The sequence below is a fragment of the Gopherus evgoodei genome, chromosome 12 (genome assembly GCF_007399415.2).
Source record: "Gopherus evgoodei ecotype Sinaloan lineage chromosome 12, rGopEvg1_v1.p, whole genome shotgun sequence".
NCBI classification, from domain to species: Eukaryota; Metazoa; Chordata; order Testudines; family Testudinidae; genus Gopherus; species Gopherus evgoodei.
This window is the reverse complement of record NC_044333.1, coordinates 3,157,824-3,174,927: the sequence shown is the minus strand read 5'-3', so window position 1 is coordinate 3,174,927 and position 17,104 is coordinate 3,157,824. Positions and strand designations below refer to the sequence as shown.

Here is a 17,104-nt window from a genome sequence, read left to right as displayed (position 1 = left end):
CTGAAGAGGTTCAACAAGGACAAGTGCAGAGTTCTGCACTTAGGAAGGAAGAATCCCATGCACTGCTACAGACTAGGGACCGACTGGCTAGGCAGAAATTCTGCAGAAAAGGACCTGGGGATTATAGTGGATGAGAAGCTGATTATGAGTCAGCAGTGTGCCCTTGTTACCAAGAAGGCCAGTGGCATATTGGGCTGTATTAGTAGGAGCATTGCCAGCAGATCGAGGGAAGTGATTATTCCCCTCTATTCGACACTGGTGAGGACACACCGGGAGTACTGAGTCCAGTTTTGGTCCCCCCACTACAGAAGGGATTTGGACAAGTTGGAGAGAGTCCAGCGGAGGGCAATGAAAATGATTAGGGAGCTGGGGCACATGACTTATAAGGAGAGGCTGAGGAAACTGGACTTACTGAGTCTGCAGAAGAGAAGAATGAGGGGCGATTTGATATCAGCCCTCAACTACCTGAAGGCGGGTATCATAAACAGATAAGTAAGAGTTAATAGAACAGAAGTACTTCATATCTCTTTTGCCTGTAAAGGGTTAACAAGATCAGTGAGCCTGGCTGTCACCTGACCAGAGGACCAATCAGGGGACAGGATACTTTCAAATCTTGAGGGAGGGAAGTTTTTGTGTGTGTGCTGTTAGAATTTGGTTGTTGTTCTCTCTGCGTTCTGAGAATGACCAGACATGCAACCAGGTTTCTCTCCAATCTCCCTGATACAGTCTCTTATATGTCCAGAATAGTAAGTACTAGGTAGATAAAGCGAGTTAGGCTTATGTTTGTTTTCTTTATTTGCAAATGTGTATTTGGCTGGAAGGAGTTCAACTTTGTATTCTGCTGAAAGGATTTTAATTTGTACTTGTTTACTTAGGCTGGGAGGGTATTCCCAGTGTCTATAGCTGAAAGACCCTGTAACATATTTCATCTTAAATTTACAAAGATAATTTTTACTGTTTTTTTCTTTCTTTAATTAAAAGCTTTTCTTGTTTAAGAACCTGATTTTTTTTTATTCTAGCGAGACCCCAGGGGACTGGGTCTGGATCCACCAGGGAATTGGTGGGGAGAAAGGGGAGAAGGGGGAGAGAAGGGTTAATTTCTCTCTATGTTAGGATTACTTTCTCTCTCAGGGAGAATCTGGGAGGGGAAGAGAGAAGGAGGGGGGAAGGTGAATTTTCCTCTCTGTTTTAAGATTCAAGGAGTTTGAATCACAGTGATCTTCCAGGGTAACCCAGGGAGGGGAAGCCTGGGAGAGGCAACAGTGAGGGAAAGGGTTTACTTTCCTTGTGTTAAGATCCAGAGGGTCTGGGTCTTGGGGGTCCCCAGGTAAGGTTTTGGAGGGACCAGAGTGTACCAGGCACTGGAATTCCTGGTTGGTGGCAGTGCTACAAGTACTAAGCTGGTAATTGAGCTTAGAGGAATTCATGCTGGTACCCCATCTTTTGGACGCTAAGGTTCAGAGTGGGGAATTATACCACGACAGGGGGTTTCAAAGAGGATGGAGCTCAGCTGTTCTCCGTGGTAGCAGATGACAGAACAAGGAGTAATGGTCTCAAATTGCAGTGAGAGAGGTCGAGGTTGGATATTAGGAAACACTTTTTCACTAGGAGGGTGGTGAAGCACTGGAATGGGTTATCTAAGGTCCGGTGTTGTTTAACATCTGTATTAATGACCAGGATGTAGGAATAAAAAGCATACTGATCAAATGTGCAGACGACACAAAGTGCTGCCAACACTTTGGAGGATAAAGCTAAAATTCAGAGGGATCTTGATATATTGGAGAACTGGGCTAAAGACAACAAAATGAAATTCAACAAAGACAAATGTAAGGTGTTACACTAAGGGAAGAAAAACCAAATGCACGAATACAGAATGGGGGATAACTGGCTTGGAAGCAGCACTGCTGAGAAAGATCTGGGAGCTGTGGTGGATTACAACCTCAACATGAGTCAGCAATGTGATGCTGTGGCAAAAAAAGCAATTGCAATTTTGGTTGCATTAACAGAGGCATCGCATGGGAGTGATAGTACCGCTCTATTTGGTGCTGGTTAGGCCTCAGCTGGAGTAGTGTGTCCAGTTTTGGTCACCAGTGCATAGAAAGGATGCGGAGAAACTGGAAAGGATCCAGAGGTGAGCGACAAAGATGCTCGAATGGCTGGAATGCAAGTCATATGAGCAAAGGCTGAAGGAACAGGGTAGGTTTAGTCTGGAAAAGAGGAGATGGGCAGGGGGGACATGACAGTGGTCTTCAAATACTTGAAAGGCTGCCGTAAGAAAGATGGAGAAAAGTTGTTCTCTCTTGCCATAGAGAGCAGGACAAAAGGTGATGAGTTCAATCTACAGCATAGCAGTTTTAGATTAAATCTCAGGAAGAACTTTGTATCTGTAAGAGCAGTCAGCCAATGGAATAGACACCTAGGCAGCTTGTGGGAGCTCCTTCACTGGAGGTTTTCAAAGGAGGCTGGAGCCATCTATCTTGGATGGTTTAGACACAACAAATCCTGCATCTTGGAAGGGGGTTAGACTAGAATACCCTTGGGTCATGTCTAACCCTGTGGTTCTAAGTGCACTATCCTGTACTGCACTCACTGCTTCTAGTGGGGGAAATCCAGCTGTGAATTGCCTGCCTACTGCGCGTGTAAAATCTCAGCCACACCATTGCATTTACATGGGGATTCCCATTCAATATCAGGAAGTTTCCCAGGGACATGTCTGTTCAGCCAAGTTAACATTAACACATACATTGTTTTGGGGGAAGGGTAAAATGTCACTTGGGGTCTGTCTGTCTAAACTACAAAGGAAAAACCTGTGGCACCAAGTCTCAGAGCCCAGCTCAATTGACTCAGACCCACGGGGCTCAGGCTGCAGGGCTGAAAACAGAAGTGTAGATCCTCAGGCTGGGGCCGGAGCCTGGGCTCTAAGACCCTCCCCCTTGAGGGGTTTCAGAGCCTGGACTCCAGCATGAGCTCAAGTCAATTGACCCAGGCTCTGGCTAGGGATGACAGGTGTCCAGTTTTCAACCGGAACGCCCAGTTGAAAAGGGACCCCGGCGGCTCTGGTTAGCAAAACCACTAAAAGTCCGGTTGGCCACAGTGGGGCAGGCAGGCAGGCTCTTTGACCAGCTCTGTGCAGCTCTCAGGAACTTCAGCCAATGAGCAAATGAGCGGGAGGCGGGGAGAGCTAGCAAGGGAGGGAGGGGGGAATGAAGTGAGTGGGGGCAGGACTTCTGAGAAGGGGCAGGACGAGGGCAGGGCCTCGAGGCAGGGGCGAGGCAAAGGTGTTTGGTTTTCTGCAATTAGAAAGTTGGCAATCCTAGCTCTGAAGTCACACAGGGCTCAATTGGTGTGAGTTGCAAATATGTTATACAGAAGACATGCTAGAAAAGAGAACTGCAAAGAGGACAATACAATTTTAAACAGCCTCAGTGGCTGGATCCTATAAGGTATTGAGGACCATCAACTTCCCTTGCCCACAGCTGGACTTAAAGGCACTCAGCATCTAGCAGGATCTGTCCCATATACAGTTGGCTTTAAAAAGAATAGCATCATTCCAACGGCAACCTATGGAATAACAATTACCCCTCTCTGCCAAAGAATACAGCAATGCGAACTGGTCTGCACTGACAACGGACATCAGCACAGCTACACTTCTCAGAGACGTAGGTAAGCCAACCTAACCCCAGGTGTAGACAGTGCTAGGTCAACGGAAGAATTCTTCTGTCAATTTAGCTACCACCTCTTGGGGAAGTGGATCACCTACACCAACAGGAGATCCTATCCCCACACTGTAGCAACTGTCTACACTAGGAATTCTCAAACTGGGGATCCGGACTCCTCAGGGAGTCACAAGCTTATTACATGGGGGGTCACGAGCTATTACCCTCCACCCCAAATCCCGTTTTGCCTCTAGCATTTATAATGGTGTTAAATATATTAAAAAGTGTTTTTAATTTATAAGGGGGGTCGCACTCAGGCTATGTGAAAGGGGTCACTAGTACAAAAGTTTGAGAACCAGTGGTCTACATAGAAGCACTACAGCAGCGCAGGGGCAGCTGTGCCTCTGTAGCATGTTAAGTCTACGCAAAGCCTTAATGAGGGGGAGCTCTGCCCCCCTTGGGAATGTACCAGAGTACGCCACGTTACAACACCATAAATGTATAAGCTGCAGTGTGTCAGAGGAAATCTGAGATGTTTAAAGAAGGTAAAAGAACAGGTTATGTAAAGATTATTTTAACTGAAGAGATTAAATAAATACAGTCACATCATTCCTGATAGCAAAGTACCACTCACAGCAATCCTCAAGGGAAAATCCACAAGGAGATGCTGTATCCCAGTCCTGTGAACAATGACATGCGCCTCTCCAGATCTACTTCAAGGGTCGTCATTCAAGTTCATTCTAGTCAAGAACTAGACCCCTTTCCCACTTAGCCCATCTAAACTTCACTGATCTGCATCAATTGTCATTAAACACACAGGAGCAGAATATCAAATAAAAAGATTTTCAGCTCTATTATTCAAACACACTGTGATTTACAGCAGAGTCCAGCAGTCAGGGACTAGGACTGCCAATCAGAAGGTCTGAATTAGGAATATAGGCCTGGGCCATTGATCCGGTCCCCTGCTATTGCAGGCAATCCTGTCATATAATCCCATTCATTAACTCCTAGTCTCAGCTCTGCCACTGATTTGCAACTGTAAATTGGGCAAGTCATCTACCCTTTCTGTGCCTCAGTTCCCCATCTGCAGAATAACAATAATGATGGGCTAGCCACTTACATGACCTAGGGATGAAACGTGCTGAGTGGGATGGTCATGTAGCAGGCGCTTAAATCAGCAGTGTGGCCGGATAGCTGACTATCAAGCAAAATAACACTGAAGTTGAAAGAAATTTGTCTACTTAAAAGTTTTAATGTTAGATGCACCTAAGAGTAAGACTTAGGAATGCGGTTTTAGGAGCTAGTGTGATTGTCTGGTTATTCTGCTCCTTCATGCCATACGTTAGTAAACTGCATAAGCACTTAGGGAGGCGATACATTTACCTTCCTCCCTAGCACCCCCATACTCACCTTTTTAAGCTGGGAGAGGAGAGAATAAACATTACAAAGCAGTCTAAAGCAGGGCAACTTCCAGACTGAGACTCGGGAGTGGCAAGTGGCTCTTTAATGTGTCTCCTGCAGCCCTTTGCAGCACAATATTAAAACACTGTGATTAGATTATTAACCAGTCTAAGTTATTAGCCAATCAGGATGTTTTACTATGTTATTAACCAACTGTAGAATACTTGGTCAGTCTTTTCGCTGTGACTATTATGTATACAATAAAAACAGTCAATGAAACAATGAATTCACACAACTGTGGCCCTTTGGGGTAACGTTGATTGCTAATTTGGCTCCTGAACCACTGAGGTCTGAGTATCACTAGTCTAAAGCAAGGACTGTAAAGAGGCTGGATAAAGTCCCATGGCCCCAATCCTGTGAGGTGCTAATTGCCCTCAGTTCCCAGCTTTTAACTGAATCAGGTTCTCACTTTGCATGTCTGAACCCTGCTCCCCGCCAGTCACTGTTTGTTGACATGACGCTGAAAGCTACTTTCAGAAGGCTCCCAGGATCAGGCCCTTGAGATGTAAGACCACTTGCTAATAAATGGTCAAACTATGGCACTGCACAGAGAAGTAAGGGGGTGCAAGGCATGTGGAGGGAGGTAGCAGCATGTGGAGGGATATAGCTTGTGCAGAGCTGGTACATTCATCCTCTACACACATTGGTGGGGTGGGGTGGGGGAGGGAGGGGAACAAGAAAGGAGACATGGTTCCAACCCCCAGCCCGTGTACCTGCAGCAGTGCTCCATGGGGTCTGGCATAGGTTACTTCCCCCTTGGAGAAAGGGAAAACCCAGGACTCTGGAAATCAGTGTCTTCCTTCTGGTCTGCTCCACGGGCAACACAACAAGGGCAAAGCCACCATTTAGTCTTAGTTAAGAATACACGGCCCAACCCAGTGAGATACTGAGCATGTTTTGATTTCAGTGGGATCTGCAAATACAGTGCACAGGCAGCACCTTGCTGGGTTGTGTGCATATTTTAATCAAGAATAAAGAAACAGGCCTATTCCACTGTTCAATTCAGCGCCTGCAGCGTCAAGCACATTATAAGAACTCTGATAGACAGAAAGGCCAATCTAACAGTCAAAAAATGGATAACGACATTTTTAGGGCATCCCCACACATTGACTGTATGAGGATACTTGGGTACAGCAGCTCAAGGATTTATAAGCCGTAACACTATGCCTTACAGGCTCATAGTCATTCTAGAAGGAGACCTAATGGCTCAGGCTGAAAACACAAACATAAAAGAATCACCCTTGACGTCTCTATAGTGAGAGTTTATAACAGTATTTCAATGATAACTGGATTATTTGTTCCAATCTTTAACTGTAACTTGCTCCACTTTTTCCTGTAATTCCCAAGTTTATATCTTGTACTTTGCCAACCCCCAGCTCCACACACTTATCCTGCCATAGAATGGAGACACCCAACTTCCCATGGCCATGGAGCTCCTCCCTCTTGTGGCCTGTTGTATGTCATCCCCCTCTGCTTGGGGAGGAAGAAGGCATTTCACATTGGTCACCAGGTAGGGCTCGTCTACAGCCTGCTCTTAAAGGCCCCATCTACTCCAACAGCTGCCACCAAGTCACAAGATCTGGCTACAACAGTTCAAACTACAGTCCAATTCCATAACTGGTAAAAACCCTGGAGTGTCCAAGACTTTACCCATAATACTGACCCACAGTTCAATCCTGCCTGTGACACAACTGTTCACCATGTGGTAACCGAATTGCCTGGCTCAATTATGGCTGGACAGCAGACAGTGCCTTATTCTCCTTTTGCTTCGTCATTCAATACCTTGGGAAGAGCAACTCAATCTCCTCCTCCTGCCTTCATAAAGGCTGGATTTACTTTTTGGGAGGCACTGCTGCCTGAGTGAACTCAGATTTCTGAACTACTGCCTGCTCCCCAGAGAGCTAGGAGCCTTTCACCTGTACGGCTGGCTCTACTCTATCTCTGGTCAGCTGTGACTGAAAGCCGTTACCTTCCAATGACCATCAGTGGCCTGACTCAGAACATGGAACACAACAGGTGGAATTTAAAAGAGGCACTGACAACACCAACCGCTGCAGGGCACCTTCTCTTCCCTTTGCAGAGAACTTCTCCTTGTGTGTAACTGACATGCACCTAGTGTGCTGCTCCATCCCTGTCTAGTGGTGGCTGGGCTACATATAGAGGTTGATGAGCCTGCTACAGTCTTAGCTAACAGCTGAGTCTTTTAGTTCAGTCAGAAGAGGCTGATGCTTTAAGAACCACAGGTCAGTTTCAGTCCTGCTGCTGCTGACTCAGCCAAGATGCAGCATTATGGTTGCAGATCCATTGCAACGCAGGGCTCCAGAGATACCCATAACAGCAGATTAACTTTGAGAAATGACATCTTCAGCTTCCCTTGTTCCTTGTCTATTGATGCCCTTAAGGACTGTGTCTGGTCACCTCCCCTGATATCTACTACAACCTCTCTGAATGACCCTCAGAGGTACTTTTCTGGACCAGGCTCTCTCTGTGCCGAATAGAGCAGAATAATCACTTCCCTCGATCTGCTGGCAATGCTCCTACTAATGCACTAACTACTACTAACTACTAAACTAAACTAAACTAAACTAAACTAACTAAAACACTGCTGACGCATTGCCAGCTTCATAGGGGTGTTATGAGAGGTGCTCAGATATTGCACAGCGAGGGGCCAGACAAGCACCTAAAATAGACAGCTGAACTGCTCAGGGTGTAAATCTGCATGTTTGACCTACTGCCTTGCTTTTGGTTTGCCGAGACTCCTGTAAAAGACAATTGTTCCCATTGCACAATCCCTCCACTCTGCCCACCTACTCTGTTCTTGTGAGCGGCATGTATGTTTCAGGACCCCAATGGAACCCAAGAACAGAACAAATGGCAAAGATATACACAGGACAACTGCAAACAAGCCCACCCACCTGGCTTTACTTTTACTGTGGTGGGTCACCCAGCAAAGGAACAGGGATTTTCTTATGTTTACCATCTTCATGTAAGAGCACTGATTTGTTTTCAAGTAGCTGTATGCTTTGGGAGTTTTTTAATTTGAGGATGGGGGGCATGGATCAGCGTTCACATCGCACTCCCTGTCAGTGCCCAGCCCTAGCCAGGGAGCTAATGATCCAACCAGTGGACCAAATTCTCTTTTGAATCCTGGTCACATGCCCCCTGAGGCACGCTGCGCATATGCTAAGAAAAATAATTTGAGGATAGGGCAAGTGTTGGGTCTTTAACTTCCATAGTAGCTGTTATAGTCTTTAAGTGAGTTGTTGCACTAATTAATGTTTTAGAGGGTTTTTTTTTAATTTAAATTCCCTGTTAGATCCATCTATCATTGAACAAACAGGACACACAGAGTTATGTGGAATTAATTCTTCCTTGGGTGAGCCGGTGCCTTGGCCTCTGCTGCTATGTTTTATGTCACCAAGATCCCTTGACAGAATTATTTCCTTGTAAATCACAGTAGCCCATCTATTATAATGAATGCATCACTCTGCTATGAATGATTGCAGCAGCATTCCAAAGAACACCTTTGTTAACGTTCCAAGAATATCAGATAAGTTAATTTCATCACTGCGGACAAGCTAGATATTTCTTTAAGAAAAGACATTTCCACATTGACTCACAAACTAGGATCCAAATTCTGTTTTATGCAACCTGCAAGGATGTTGATAATATCAAGGCAAAAGGCAGAGCAGGGTCATAATCTTTTTCCTACAGCATAGCATGCTCTGACCGTTCCTTGGGGTTGTCCTCTTGTTTCTATATGGTGCATGCCCTGTTGATGAGTTTGCTTCCATTAATAGCAGGCTCACAAAAAACAGACAAGGGCACCCAACTTCACAAACTCCTCTTGGATGCCAAGGAATTTGCAGCACAGCATAAGTTATAAACAAAAACAGCAACTGGGAACCAACCCATTTAATCTGTTAGCGAGGAAACCTAGTTTGAAAACTAACATTCGTTATTCGGAGGTTTACAATCTAACCAAGAAGGGCTCAAGACTTAAATATAAAAATTGGCTATAGACCCAGCCAGTTGATTCAGCAAGAAACCGGCCAGACTGTAGGGATCCATTCCAAAATATGTCTCTCGTATGGCATCCAGCCACACAGCAGCATGGGCAATGGCAGGCTCATGCATATAAGCAGTCAATAACGCTCAGTGTCCCTAATTGCTGCAACGAACTGATTACGGTGTGCTGAGCACCATATCTCCCACAAATCCATGGGAATTGTGGGTACCCAACACCTTAAAGGTTCTGAGCCTTTGTCAGCCTGTGGAGATAAACAGTCAGTGAAAATATCTTCCCTTCCACTGATGCAGAGCTGCCATGTTTTGCACAGCTCCATAGAACAGGTAGGGAGAGGCAGGACACTACACCTCAAAGGCAGGTGTAGGAACCAGGGGCAACTGAGTGACAAAGGGGCAGGCTGAGGGGTCGAAAAGCTGAATGAAACCTGAAGCAAACTCAGCAGCTGGTGGACATGTGGGCCCTTAAGAAGGAAAGAAGAGAAGGTTGGTGGATTGAACCAGGGTTGACTGGGAGATCCTAGAGCAGCCTTGTTCATTCTGCCTCTATCCCATCTCAGTCCCTTCTCTGCATGCCGTCCCCCACCTCAGACACAGCTGCTCCACACTGACTGGGAATTAGCAAGGGGAGCAGCAAGAGCAGAGCACAGGAAGCAACAGCTTGGCTACCTACAATGCCATTGCCACTGTAGGCGTTAGCCTCTGGTGGCCAAGAGGAGAAACTACTGGAAATCCTGATGCCCGAAATTCCAGCAGAGCTGTGTGGAGATATGACTGGGCTGCCAAAGGTGAATGGCCACTCTGACTCATTTTTAAAGTAGCTCATCCGGAGCTCCTGCCTGCTGCAGCCAAGCTCCCACTCTGTGGGATCTGCTTCTGCAGAGAGATAGTTGAAACAACCGCATACAGTAAGTCCATTTCTCTTTGCTGTGAGTGCAGGGGCACAGAGATGTACACTCAAAGGTGGTTGCTCTTTGTGTGAAGACAACTGAGAGGCCATAAACTCAAAGCAAGCTCCAACGGGGGAGAACAGCAGAACGGGAAAGGGGAGGAAGCCTGCCCCAGAGGCAAGAGCACCATATGTTTCCAAGCTACAATTCCCTTTCCCTCACTTAGCTGTGTCTCAACGGCACGGCCAGAGAGCGCGGCCCATTACCCATCTAAGAGGAGCTCCACAGTGCTTTGCACTCCTCTGACTAGTGCTGGGTTAGACTTTACCTCCCTATTCCATCGGAGCGGGGAGAGCAGCTAGTCAGTGACTGTATAAGAGCAGTCCAGCAGAGTTAGGAAGAAAACAGGCAGAAGGGAGAAAAGCTCTCAATCTTTCTCCACCCCTTGCACTTCTTTCTGCAGACACTGGGTAGATTTTGACAGCTCTATCTGTGGGACACAGACTCAAAACAAGATGGACAAAGAAATAACGAGGCAAGTTAAGCATCCATTCATTAGCCTAAATTCAATGACTCAGCATATCTGCTCTTATTAACTTAATAGAACTGGATCCCAGCTAGGGTGACCAGATGTCCCGATTTTATAGGGACAGTCTTGATTTTGGGGTCTTTTTCTTATATAGACTCCTATTACCCCCCACCCTCTGTCCCGATTTTTCACACTTGCTGTCTGGTCACCCTAATCCCAGCAGCTCCAAGAAAGGTATCGTTCTACTCAGTTCTTAACAGCATATACACACTCAAGGTCTAAATATACCCCATTCATGGGCCTGACTCTGTTGTTGCTCTTTAGCTGACACCAATAATATATACTGCAGCCTACACTCCTCCCCAAATTTTGCTGTTCCTTAAGTTTCCTTATCCTAATACCCTCTATCCCAGAAAGGGAGGAGCTCTAACCCTTCTTACAGCCTGGCTGAAGCTAATCCGAGCCACCTGTTAACATGGGTCAGCAAACGCTATGCTGCATCTACAGACAAGGCTCCTAAATTTAGGCTGACTTTACAAAGGAGCCTGCGGGGTTCTTGAAACTGCCAGTCTGGTACAGAGGGTAAAGGTAGATTTTAAATGAAGGACAGTTGAGAGGTATGAACAGGAAAGCCAGCCAGGTAGAAAACGCCCCACCCCGGTTAGTAAAGGAATAGTTGAGTAGTTACAGCACTGGCCTGGGACACCAGAGACCTGGATCAAATTCCCTGTTCTGTAACAGGCTTCCTGATTTTAAGCAAGTTACTTTGTCTCTCAGGTCTGGATCCTCAAAGGTATTTAGGTATTTACTTCTGAGGATTGTGGGGATCTGAATTCAGTGGGAATTAGGCACCTAAATACCTTTGATGATCTGGGCCCTAGACCTTTGTGGCTGCTCCTGTACTACAACCCATGGTCATTCAGAATTTTCCTGTACCAGTGAAGACAGAACTCGGATTCTCTGGTTCTAAAAGAAGAAGAGGTCCCTGCCACTTCAGCTAAAGGAGTATTGGCCTCTGACACACACAGATAAGCAGTTCTGAATCCAGCCAGTAACGATCAGGGCCCAAGTTCTAATTAATTTACATTGTATTGAAATTAATGGCTGTAAATCACCATGGACTTTGTCCCATAGTGTAGAATATCCAGCTCTTTCTCTCAGTACAAAACAGGTCATGGGTGTGATCTTGCCCATAAACACACAATAAATTTGCATGCTTTCCTCCCACTTACCCTGGAATAAACCATTCCTCTGGAGTGATTGGTTAATATGCCTTTCTTGTTTTATTTTGCTGGAGAGTGCATTAGCAGATTTGTTAAAAATTTTAACCAAGATGCTATCAAACAATTTCATTTAGCTAGACAACCTTGTGTTCAGGTTTAAATAGCAATATCACAGTTCCTACCTAGAAATCACCTGCTTATTTATAATTATCATACAAAAGGCATTGTAAAAGCAGCTACAAATATTAACAAAGCAGCCACAGAAATTCCATGACTCTTCTCTTTTCCCCCTTCACTAACAGTTATATGGCCGACTGCTGTTTAAATCAAACCCTGCAATCTGGGATGCATGACCCGCCACCTCTACATTCCAGTCCCTCCAATATTTTACAATTTATTACTGTCAACCTGCAATTTACTACAGAAACAAACTCTGCCATAGCTGAGATTACTAATTAGGGCTCTCAGATCACATCGTCCTGTTATTCCTTTTTATTAAACTTCCATTCTCATCTGACAGTGACATGGATAAGAAAGCATCAGAAATACAATGCCAACAGCATTTCCCACCCAAGTTCCACTACAAAGCTGAAATTTCATGACTTCATGGAACCCCTATAATTAATATCTAAACCCATTTCTAAGTATTTACAATATTCCTTTCCCTTTTACAGATCTCTGCTCTTCAGTTTTTCTAACATGCCTCAAGTCCTCCTTTATTTAAAGCCATTTATTTCTGGCATGAATAAAACCAGCTGAACCTTGGAATATGTTTGTTAGGTTTTGAATGTTTCCAACCTCTCATGAGGCTAACCTCTTTGGGAAGGAGAGGAGGGAACTAAATAGATAAGAAGGTGCTTTAGGATTGGGCGCAAATGTCAATAGACTGGGCCAAGGAAGCAGCAAAACTCTGCAGGGTGAATTCTATCAGAGTCTAATCCAAAGCCCATTGAAATCTACAGAGAGACTCCCAGGCCAAGATCCTCATACACGTTTGGACACCTAACCCCTACTGATTTCAGCAGGAGTTAGACACCTAAATACCTCTGAGTATCTGGGCCCCATTGACTTTGGTGAGCATTAGATCTGGTCCAAAGCTTCCTGCACAGTGGGAGGGGATTAAGAAAGGAAATGGAGCTTGTAGTGTGTTAGATCTACAGAGGCAAGAGCCATCAGCATGGGCTACTCCTTCATGGACCATCACTGCTCCCTGGCAGCATGGACTTTGAAGAAGTTCTGCTGCTACTGCCTGGGATCCCTTGCCCAGAGAGAACCCAGTGGGACATCATACTTATCCAAGATGTATTAAGTTCTGGATGGATTTCCACCTGGAAATCTAGCAGATTTCCATTGGAAGGCAACTGTTCCTTTGCTCTGCCACCATACAGCATGGAGAGGCATCCACAGGGTGTTAAGAGGTGGAGGACTGAGCCACAGAGCTGGATCTACACCCATTCTGCATAGGCAACAAGAGATTTGCCTACAGAGGCAGAGGACTCTGGTGTATTTTAAATAGGGCGAGGATGCCTAGGTACAGTGCCTTGCATCAGCTGCTTTGAACCAGTATATGGAGCTCTAATGGAATATTTGTACCAGTGTCATTGGGATGGGGTCACATTACCCTAATAAGGTACTCAGAAAAGCAACAGGTAAGATGCAGATTCACTTCATCTTCATGAATATATGGAAAAGGAAGTGGTTGAGCAATGGAAATACCACACTGGATCAGAGCAATGAGCCACCCAATTCAGAGTCCTGTTTCTCATGGTGGCCACTACAGCTTTCTGTCACAAACCCCAATTGCTTCGTGACAGAAACCTGTAGTGGACAGTTACTGAATAACCTCCCCATAAGGAAAATTTCTTCCTGACCCCCTAGCAATTGGTTTATGCCCTGAAGCATGAAAGTTTACAACCCTTAAAATATATTAGCCTCTCTAATTTAACTGAGGATGTTTTTCTTATCCATATAAAAATCTGATCTTTTTATAACCCTATGGGTTACAGATTGGGAAATGAGGCACAGAAAAGTTAAGGCTAAAATGTTCCAAAGCGACCTCTTGGGGGTCTACTGCATGATGGCCCTGTGCACCTAATCCAACTTCAGGGGCCCTTGCAGCTTACCCTAACCCCATGGGCTCCCTCCTCCTGCAGCAACCCTCAGGGCCCCCTTTAAAGTGGGTTCCCTGGAGGGGAAAGGACACCCCAGGAGTGTTAATACAGTAGTACACCCTATCAACATGAATGCAGAATCACAGGGGTGCTGGGGAGGGAAGAATACATGTGAGCCCAATGCAACTGCCTTTTCCCCTTCCTACCCTAGGATCTCTGTGACTGAGCTGAGCCATCCATGGGAGAGACCACTGCTTTCCCTTGCAGCTTTCCATGCTGAGGGTCCTAGCCAGACACAGCTATAACAATCTGGCACCCTTGGGTCTTCTAACATGTTACCAACAACCCCTCCCTTGGACAGCCAGCATGACAGAACATTAACCCCCGCCACGGCATGCCAAAGGGCAGAGGGGCAGCCTGCCCATCCACTTCCAACCCATGCCAAGAGCAGGGTCAGGGACTCCTACGCGACTTGCAGAGGGGATATATCCACCAACATCCAGACCCTCCCTGGGGCTGTGTGCTGAGCCCTCCCTGGAATCCCCTGCAAAGCGGGACCCAGCTCCCTGGAGCTCTGCCCCTCGTCTCTGTGCTGAGCCCTCCCTGGCATCCCCTGCAGAGCGGGGCTCAGCTCCCCGGAGCTCTGCCCCCCGTCTCTGTGGTGAGCCCTCCCTGGCATCCCTGCAGAGTTGAGCCCAGCTCCCCGGAGCTCTGTCCCCCCTCTCTGTGATGAGCCCTCCCTGGCATCCCCTGCAGAGTGGGAGCTCTGCCTCCTCCCCCCATTCTCTGCGCTGAGCTTCCCCCTGCCCCCCAGGCCTACCCTGCAGAGCTGGGCCTGGCTCCCCGGAGCTCTGCCCCCCAGAGCTCTGCCCCCCGTCTCTGCATTGAGCCCCCTGCCATCCACTGCAGAGTGGGGCCCAGCTTCCCAGAGCTCTGCCCCCCGTCTCTCTGCTGAGCCCTCCCTGGCATCCCCTGCAGAGTAGGAGTTCTGCCTCCTCCCCCACATCTCTGCACTGAGTCCCCCACCCCAGGCCTACCCTGGAGAGCTGGGCCTGGCTCCCCAGAGCTCTGCCCCCCGTCTCTGGGCTGTGCCCCCCCAGGCCCACCCTGCAGAGCTGGGCCTGGCTCCCCAGAGCTCTGCCCCCCCCGTCTCTGCGCTGAGCTTCCCCCCACCCCCCAGGCCCACCCTGCAGAGCGGGGCCCGGCTCCCCAGAGCTCTGCCCCCCATATCTGGGCTGAGCGGCCCCAGGCCCACCCTGCAGAGCGGGGCCCAGCTCCCCAGATCTCTGCCCCCCATCTCTGTGCTGAGCCCCCCCAGGCCCACCCTGCAGAGCGGGGCCCAGCTCCCCGGAGCTCTGCCCCCCATCTCTGCGCTGTGCCCCCTTGGCCCACCCTGCAGAGCGGGGCCCAGCTCCCCGGAGCTCTGCCCATCTCTGTGCTGTGCCCCCCCAGACCCACCCTGCAGAGTGGGGCCCAGCTCCCCGGAGCTCTGCCCCCCATCTCTGTGCTGAGCCCCCCCAGGCCCACCCTGCAGAGCAGGGCCCAGCTCCCCGGAGATCTGCCCCCCGTCTCTGTGCTGAGCCCGCCCAGGCCCACCCTGCAGAGCGGGGCCCGGCTCCCCAGAGCTCTGCCCCCAATCTCTGGGCTGAGCCCCCCCAGGCCCACCCTGCAGAGCGGGGCCCAGCTCCCCAGAGCTCTGCCCCCAATCTCTGGGCTGAGCCCCCCCAGGCCCACCCTGCAGAGCGGGGCCCAGCTCCCCGGAGCTCTGCCCCCCATCTCTGTGCTGTGACCCCACAGGCCCACCCTGCAGAGCGGGGCCCAGCTCCCCGGAGCTCTGCCCCCCATATCTGTGCTGTGACCCCACAGGCCCACCCTGCAGAGCTGGGCCCAGCTCCCCAGAGCTCTGCCCCCCATCTCTGTGCTGAGCCCCCCCAGGCCCACCCTGCAGAGCGGGGCCCGGCTCCCCGGAGCTCTGCCCCCCATCTCTGTGCTGAGCCCCCCCAGGCCCACCCTGCAGAGCGGGGCCCAGCTCCCCGGAGCTCTGCCCCCCGTCTCTGTGCTGAGCCCCCCCAGGCCCACCCTGCAGAGCGGGGCCCGGCTCCCCGGAGCTCTGCCCCCCATCTCTGTGCTGTGACCCCACAGGCCCACCCTGCAGAGCGGGGCCTGGCTCCCCGGAGCTCTGCCCCCCATCTCTGTGCTGTGACCCCACAGGCCCACCCTGCAGAGCGGGGCCTGGCTCCCCGGAGCTCTGCCCCCCGTCTCTGTGCTGAGCCCCCCCAGGCCCACCCTGCAGAGCGGGGCCCAGCTCCCCGGAGCTCTGCCCCCCATCTCTGTGCTGTGACCCCACAGGCCCACCCTGCAGAGCTGGGCCCAGCTCCCCGGAGCTCTGCCCCCCATCTCTGTGCTGAGCCCCCCCCAGGCCCACCCTGCAGAGCGGGGCCTGGCTCCCTGGGGGAGGCAGCTGGACACTTACCTGCTCAGCCCTTGCTGCTGCAGCCCGTTTAACAGCCCCACCAGCACCACAGCCTCCCCCTCTCTGGCTCCAGCCCTGGCTGTTACCCTCGTTCCCGTAGCAACCAGGGCCTGCCAGCCCTTCACAGGGAGCTGCAGCCCAGGCCCTGGGCTCCATGGCAACCGTAGAGACGCCTGCAGGGGCGGTGGCCCAAGGGAGGAGGCGGAGGCGGGTGCTTGGGGCCCTGCGGGAGAGGCAGGAGAGGCCAGCTTGTTAAGGCCCCGCCACCCCCATTGTATTTCATTGTCATGAATGGAGGTTGTAGGTAGCCTAGGGGAGGGAGACTCTGCACAGGGGCTGGACTAAGTGACCTCCTGGGGTCCCGGCCAGCCCTATGCTGATTTGGATGACAGTGCACTGTGCACACACCAAGTACGAGACAGCCCCCGGCCCTAAGAGCAGACAGCGCTGCTATCACCTCTCCCCCGGGAGAGCCAGTGACTTGCGCCAGGTCAGAAAGGGAGCCAGGGCCAGAGCTGGGGCGTACACCCAGGGCTGCTGAAACTCAGCCCAGTGCCTGAGCTGATGAGGATTTTATTTCCTTTCACGTATCAGATGGTGATGGATGCTTCCAGTGCTTTAGCTTGGTCCCACTGGTGATACATGGCAGTTGGAGGAGGGTGACGATAAGACCCCAAGCCAAGACACACACACACCAGGACTCACCTTCTCCCAGCTTGTCCTGGGGGTTCAGAG

General features: G+C 49.5%; 1 protein-coding gene across 2 annotated transcripts in view; it reads right to left on the bottom strand.

Annotated features, from left to right (window-relative positions):
- The window catches only part of HYDIN (HYDIN axonemal central pair apparatus protein), a 392,944-nt gene extending 376,489 nt beyond the window's left edge, over nucleotides 1-16,455 (bottom strand). For both annotated transcript variants that reach the window (XM_030581746.1, XM_030581750.1), the window contains exon 1: nucleotides 16,370-16,455. The gene's annotated coding sequence lies outside the window, so the exon portion shown is untranslated. The remainder of the gene's footprint in view (nucleotides 1-16,369) is intronic.
- Nucleotides 16,456-17,104: the final 649 nt, after the last annotated feature.